The following is a 7719-nucleotide window of genomic DNA, read 5'->3' on the forward strand; positions in this document are numbered from 1 at the left end:
ACTCCTCTATCTCTCCTCTCCAATTCCCCTCTCGCTCCTCTGACTTCCTCTATACCTCTCTTCTAAACCTTCCTCTACTATCTCCCTCTGGACTCCCTCTGTATCTCCACTCTAGACTTCCCCTCTATACCTCTCTTCTAAACCTTCCCTCTATATCTCCCTTCTGGACCTCCCCTCTGGACCTCCCCTCTAGACTTTCCCTCTATACCTCTCTTCTAAACCTTCCCTCTATATCTCCCCTCTGGACCTCCCCTCTGGACCTCCCCTCTGGACCTCCCCTCTGGACTTCCCCTCTATACCTCTCTTCTAAACCTTCCCTCTATATCTCCCCTCTGGACCTCCCCTCTGGACTTCCCCTCTATACCTCTCTTCTAAACCTTCCCTCTATATCTCCCCTCTGGACCTCCCCTCTATACCCCTCCTCCGGATCTTCCCTCTGAATTTCCCCTCTGGATCTCCCATCTGAACTTCTTCTCTAGACCTGCCATCCCGACCTCCTATATCGACCCCCCCTCCCCTGGAGCCGTCCCCGCAGTGTGTATATTTCTGAGCGCGCTCGGGGGTCAACCGGCTGATGCATGCCGGGTAACCACGTTTACCGCTATTACGGTGGCATAGGTCTCATATCCGATGAAATCTGATTCCCTGATAACGCCTGCATATGCGACCACCCAGGTTATGTATTTTTTTGGAAGATTCTATAATTCAACGCTAATCACATAAGCAACATTGCATGAAGCCTGCTGTTTCTATTAAAAAAATATCAAGAATGTGGTGTGAAACACTCCCGTTTACGTGTTCGTTAAATTACCACATGTTGTGGTCTGGTTGTTCATTACGTATTAAAAATTACACCAAAGCGAGGAGAAAGGAGAAAGGACAGGAGTTGGACGCACTTATACAACACATATATAAATGTTATTATAATTATTAAAATTTTCACAACATTTCAAACACATGTATGTTAACGAGGGAGATTGCATGTCACGGACACTTTATCCGTTGTATTCCTTTATCCAGCGATACTATTGGAACGGTAATTTACAAAAAAAAATATAATATCACTCACATCGCTTTCAAATGATTCACGCGCCCCCACCCCGCCTTACACACACCGCCCACAAAACTATTCCTACTAGCGCGCTACTATATCAGAAATTCATGAATAGAGATCGCCATTCGTTTACTCATGAGTATATAAAATACCAGGAGTTAATAATGACAAATACCTCCTGAAAAAATACGTTTATCATATACAGGCGAGGAAGCATGTAGCACATACCTACACGCTCTCTCCGTCGATGTTGTTACCACTTCAACGCGCCATTAAAAGCAACTTTGCAATTACAGACGCCCATTAGCCATCTGATCACGCATTCGTGGACCGCGTCCTACCCCCTCCCCTACCCCTTCTCCCCCTCCATCGCGCGCACAGTATTTTATATCGAGGCGCGAAGAGAGAAGGGCGTGTTCACAAGAAAGGCCACCCATCCCCGGGTCATTCTCCCACCCATGCACCCATCTCCCCGGGCAGCTGCAGTTAGGCAACAAGCTACTGTGGTAACCACCGTGCTAATCCATTCACCGCAGAAAATTACGCAGGTTTACGTGACTCCGAGCGGTCAACGCTGCCTGCAGATGGGAGAAGAAGATATCCGATATCGTTTCCTCCCCTCCCTGACGTTGTCATCACAACGATGTATACAATGCACGTCTTATCCCCCTGCTTGTATAAACGCGGGTTGAAATGTCATCGTCACCGGACACGCCAGAACGACAGGCGTCGCTCGTTGCTACGGATTCCCTCCTGCCTATTTCCTCCTCCGTATCCTTCTGGACACATACTTAATTATCGCACGTATTTCGCAGTTATTGCAATTATTATTATTATTATCGCAATAACGTGTCTCTGGAAAAACACGCGCAGTGTGTGTGTGTGTGTGTGTGTGTGTGTGTGTGTGTGTGTGTGTGTGCGTGTGTACGTGCGTGTGTGCTGTGCCTGGTGTGTATGTGTGTGTGTGGAGTGTGGTGGTGTGTGTGTGTGCTGGTATGTGTAGTGTGTGTATGGTGTGTGTCATGGGTATGGTGTGATGTGTGTGTGTATGTTGTGTGTGTGTGTTTGTGTGTGTGTCTGTGGTTGGGGTTGTGTTTGACTCCGGGCGGGGCTGGGGGGGCGTTCGCGATGCGGTGTGTGCGTGTATGTGCTGTATGTGTGTGTGTGTATGTGTGTGGTGTAATGATGTGGTGTTATCTATAATGTGCGTGTGTGTTGCGTGGTCTGCGTGTCGCTGTGAGTGACGTGTGGTGCGTGCGTGCGTGTGGTGTGTTGCGCGCGCCGGTGTGTGTGTCATTGTATGGTGTGTGTATGGTGCGCGGATCGTGGCCGCCGGGCGCTGTGGCGTGTGCGTGTGGTGATTGCACGCTGTTGTGCGTGTGTGTGTTGAATGTGATGTGTAGGTGAATGTGTGTGAGAATGCGCGTTAGTGCGTGTGTGCCTGCACGCGAGTGTGCGTGTGTATGTGAATGTGTGTGTTGTATGGTGTGTGTGTGTGCGCAGTTGTGCGGTGGTGTGTGTGTGCTGCACGCGTGTGCGCGTGTATGTGCGATTGTGTGTTGTGTGCTGCGTGTGCGTGTGGTGTCGTACGGTGGGACGCCATGTATGTGTGTGTGTGTATGTGGTGCGCGTGTGGTGTGCTGGTGTGCCGCGGTGTGGTGTGTGTGTATGTGCTGTGTGTGTAGTGTGTGTGGTGGTGTAGTGTCTGTGTGTGCGCGCGTAGTGGTGATGATTGTTGTCGCACGCGTGTGCGTGGTGTATGTGAATGTGGGAGTGTGTGTGTGTGTGCGCGCAGCGCGCGCGCGCGCGTCCCGAACGCGGCATGTGATAGTGTGGACTAGGTGTGGTGCTGTGTGTGTTGTGTGTGTGTGTGTGTGTATGAGTGAGTGTGTCTGTGTGTGTGATATGTGTGTGTGCGTGTGGTTCGCGCCGTGTGCGTGTCGCCGTAGATGTGTGCACGCGCGTGCGTGTGTATGTGAATGTGTGATGTCGTGTCAGTCCGTCGCTTGCGCGGCTGCAGGCGCAGCGGCGCGCGTGTGTCGTGTGTGTGGCGTGTGGCCACCGTGTCGTCCCTGTGTGGTGTGTGTGGGGGATGTGTGTGTATGGTGTTGCGTGTGTCTGTGTGTCGTGTCATGTGATGTGTGCGTGCGTGCGCGTGTGCGTGTGAGCGCGCCGGTGTGTGTGACACTGCCGTAGTGCGTGTGTATGTGAATGACCTGTGGTGTATGTGTGCGTTACGTGTAAAATATATGTATTAAACAAAACGAGCTATTTTTATTCGTACGACCATCACCAGCAGCCCATGACATATGTAACCGGTCAACTCAAACCGGTGTTACGGCGTATGTGTTAACGATAACTATGTCTCAATTGAACCACAGCCACAGGACCTTATTACAAGCTCCGCAAAAACCATAACGAAATATTGCAGTGGCTTGTCACAAATAAACCCGTGGACCTAACACACCAAATCTCGGGATTTCAGGCACACAGGGTTTTTTGCCTTCCTGCGTCAGGGGTCTTTCGACTTACACAAACACATACACACCAGCGCGGCATGCGCGATCGACGAATCCTATATCACAATGCCCATATTCGCACATTCAATTCTCACATGATTCCAGATTTTTCTGATTTTATCAAGCGCTGATTTTCTTGTCGAAGAGTATATAATATCCATCCTCTATGCAGTCGTTTCTGTCGCAGCAGTATGGCTGCCAGATAATCTATAGAGACTTGTGATCTCCCGATAAAGGCGCGCCGACGGTATTTAAATATGTAATCAAACCGGCACATGAACACGTACCACCTGATGGACATAGCCACACAAATCGATCATATCATTGAGTAGGCGTGATCCATCGTGAAGAAAAACAATCAGTAAACTATGGAAACTGACGCGTAACTTATTACAGGTATGGCCTAAGCGGGTGAAGCACCTGTGGAGCATTCGATGTGTGTCGTGTGTAGACTGATGTTGTGTTGTGTGTGTGTGTGTGTGGTGTGTGTGTGTGTGTGTGTGTGTGTGTGTGTGTGTGTGTGTGCGTGTGGTGCGCGTGTGCGTGTGGTGCGCGCGTGTGTGTGTGTGTGTGTGTGCGTGTGGTGCGTGCGTGCGTGCGTGCGTGCGTGCGTGCGTGTGTTATCAAGAGTCTGTAATAGAGTCTCTATCATGAACTTTTGGCGTTATCAAGAGCTAATAATACCTCTAGATCTTATTAGCCGTTCGTGTTATGTAACTCTCAGTTCAAATAACAACAGGGTACAGCCGTTCAGCGCTTCGTGCAGCGAATGACGCACATACCTGTTCATATACACTGCAACTATTCGATTTATCTATCGTCGGCATGTCCGTTCTATAGTTTCCCACCTCGCCATTCGCAGCACAAGCCGGAAAGCATATATCTATATATATCAAGAGCTAATAATTATTATAGCTAGGCCTATTAGCTAATAAATATTATTATCTCTTGATATATATATATATATATATATATATATATGTGTGTGTGTAAACAAGTCCGACTCTGGTGCAACCGGAAAATATCGGAGCGTCGTATTTCTGTGTTGCGTTCATTCTGTTACGTATCCGTGCCGAGACAGTTATACATCCGCATTTAGTTGTTTCGAGAAAATGCTAACGACTTCAGAAGCGCTCCTTCTCTTCTCCCCCCGCCCAGCATTTCTGCGTAACTAAATCCGAAACGTGTTGAGTCGTGTGCAAACACAGCCAGCCCTCGATAACTAACTATTCGCTCGTGATATACGCTTGATTGTATACGTTGTCGTACGCGCCGGGAACATTGCATCTCTAGACGCGGGTCGCGGAGGGCGGGCGGCTTGTTTTCCCAGCAGGCTGCATCGTAAACACACGCACTCCCGTTTTGCAAACTTTGTAGTAGCCAACCGAGAGGTAGAACATGATATGCCACATGTGAACAATAAAGCGTGGAAGGGGCCCGCCGTTCGGTTTACTACTGGTTACTACGACCACCCCAGGGAGTGATACGAGCGGGGGGAGGAAGGGAGGAGGGGGAGCGTTAATAAGCGGCGCTACTGTGGTGGGTGGGTGGGTGGATGGTCGCAGACCGGTGGCCGTGCAACAACACCAGCTGTGTCGCCGCGCCCGCCACCACTACACACGCGCGCAGGTACCCGCCAGGCAAGCACCCTCTCATGCAATACCCTCTCATGTCGCATCCGTAGAATGTCATCTCGATATAGCAATACGGAGAGCGACGACAGACGCAGAACCCCACGGCCTTCCCCCCCGCTCCGATTTTATGCACGTCGGGTCGACGATGATGATTTCAAAATCTCGGCAAACGTGTTACGAAATTCGGCGCGCGGCGGGGCCGTAAAATCGGTCGCACGTCTCGGTTTTTACGACGGCCAACGTGAATTTCAGCGGCGCAATAAAACCGCTGTACGACTCCACTATCTAGTCGACTTAATACGACTAAACGGGAGCGGCCCGGAGAAACCGCGAGCATTGTGCGCCGGATTGTCGTAAAGTTTTTGTTTCCTATCTGTGGCCGCGATCGCCAATTTTCCAATCATCGGGGGACATGTGGCGAGGCTATTAGCGGAGCAGGCGACGGAATTCGGGAGTTCTTTACGAGGCCAACAGTAGCCGACAGTAGCCGACAGTAGCTCGTAGATGCTATCTGCAATGACCAGTAGGATTGTGCGAGTGTTCTCTCTCGCCCCCCTTCTCTCTCTCTCTCTCTCATCACCTGACTGTCTCCCATCGTTGAAAATCTACACTCCACGGACAGGTGCACCCAGTATAATCATTCTCCGATCCTTCTCACCAAAAGCAGCCAGCTCATATATGCCTCACTCTCGCGGTCACTACTTCATCCTCGTTGCGTTACATACAACAACACAGAACCCACCACCTGTCGGCACAGTAGGGTACCACACGAGGCTTTTTTCCAGAACAATCAAGAAGCTGGAACCTGCTACCGGAGTCTACCTTTTCGTAAATCACTTACTGTCCAAGCAGCACAGCCATGATCATACACTGTCGGTTCCTCGTAAACACAGTGTGAATCTGAGTCAAAACCACATGATTACAGGTGGGGAGTCAACGGTCAGTATCTTGCGCGTGTAATACCCTAACACTCCTCGAGGAAGCGAAACAGGCACATCTCCAGCTGGGCAATCTACAACACCGCAACAGCCTCTTGCGTAGCTAGTCACACGTCAGGTAATGAGTGGCCTGAGCAAGAGAAGCCTCCAACATGGATTCACGGGAATGGTAGCCGGAGTCTGCAAGGCCCCATGGTTGCTATTTAGCGCTCTTGTTCCTACACAGAATAAAAACGCGAACCATGCAAAAGAATTTATAAGCATTTACTCGCACCTAGATATTGTACATTCCTGTCTACCTATTGTCATTAGAAATTGTTCGCATGGCAAATCTCGTAGCCGAGCTATCACCTTGAGTTATCGCGCACGTCGCTGCGTTTATTCCTTATGACTGTCAGTACAGAAGTAGAAGTACAGAGACCGAGCTATTAGCTCTACGGTTCACATATATGGCGCGTCCCGTCCTAGTAGGTTGCCCCGGAGCACTGCGCAACATTTAGCGTCGGGTCTATATGTTAACAATAAGATGGTTTCAGGCATCTTGCTGTTATAGGCTATCATATTACTATGAATATAGAGATACTAATCGTACTTTGCCATATCCGTCGCGAGCTGTTCATTATCGGGACACGCGGGTACAAATTGAGCACATAAGAAATAAATAATAGTGTTTGATAACACTTAACTTAATCCCATATTTATTATTATTTATATTGTATTACAGGATAAGGACACATGCGTCATAAACGCCTGCATGCATCTTGCCTATTTATATCATAGTGTTTGAATAGGTTTCTCCTCATTGCTACCACGACGGAAGGTATACGAAGTACCATTATATTTCCAGCACACCGTCAACACACACAATTTTCTAAAAGAGTCCTCGTCGATAAAGACTCTGTCATATTAAACATTATTATCTAGTTGTGGCCGCTGCACAGTGACTAACGTGAGCGTTACGAAGCACCCATTACGGGCATTAGCTAAAAGATTTGCGCTTTTCCTTGATGTTGCCTGCTGAATAAGTAGATGGATTGCAGCAAGTTTTAGACAAAGCTTCTCGGCCCCAATCCTAAATTGGCAAGTTCCTGGTTGCCAATGTTTAACGCCACTATCAGTTCAGGATGACGCAAACTCGACACTATTGTGCAAGGCCGGTGGTCGGCGCGTCGGCAGATGCGATGCGTCCCGACTCCGACCAACACACCACCACACGAGGAAACACCACATACACACATAAACATTAACAAATTTTATACAAACCTCATTATTAATTGACAGATTTTGTGTTCGTCCAAGTGTACAAACCTATCGTAACGCAAACGAGCTGACCTGTGATTGGGCGTGGTCGGCGGGCACGCATGCGCCATACGCATCTATATCATCATGTAATTTCGCACACGTCAGGAATTTCGCAGCGACACCCGGATATCTCGATGAACATTGAAATCGGCTCAAAATTGTCATCTCATTAGCTGATGAAACGAGAGATCATCTCGAAAGCTTGCTGATATTATATGTGTTATATATATTGTTATATATATATTACTATATATATATATATAATTATATTA

The sequence above is a fragment of the Priapulus caudatus genome, unplaced genomic scaffold, assembly GCF_000485595.1.
Source record: "Priapulus caudatus unplaced genomic scaffold, Priapulus_caudatus-5.0.1 Scaffold771, whole genome shotgun sequence".
Taxonomy (NCBI): Eukaryota; Metazoa; Priapulida; class Priapulimorpha; order Priapulimorphida; family Priapulidae; genus Priapulus; species Priapulus caudatus.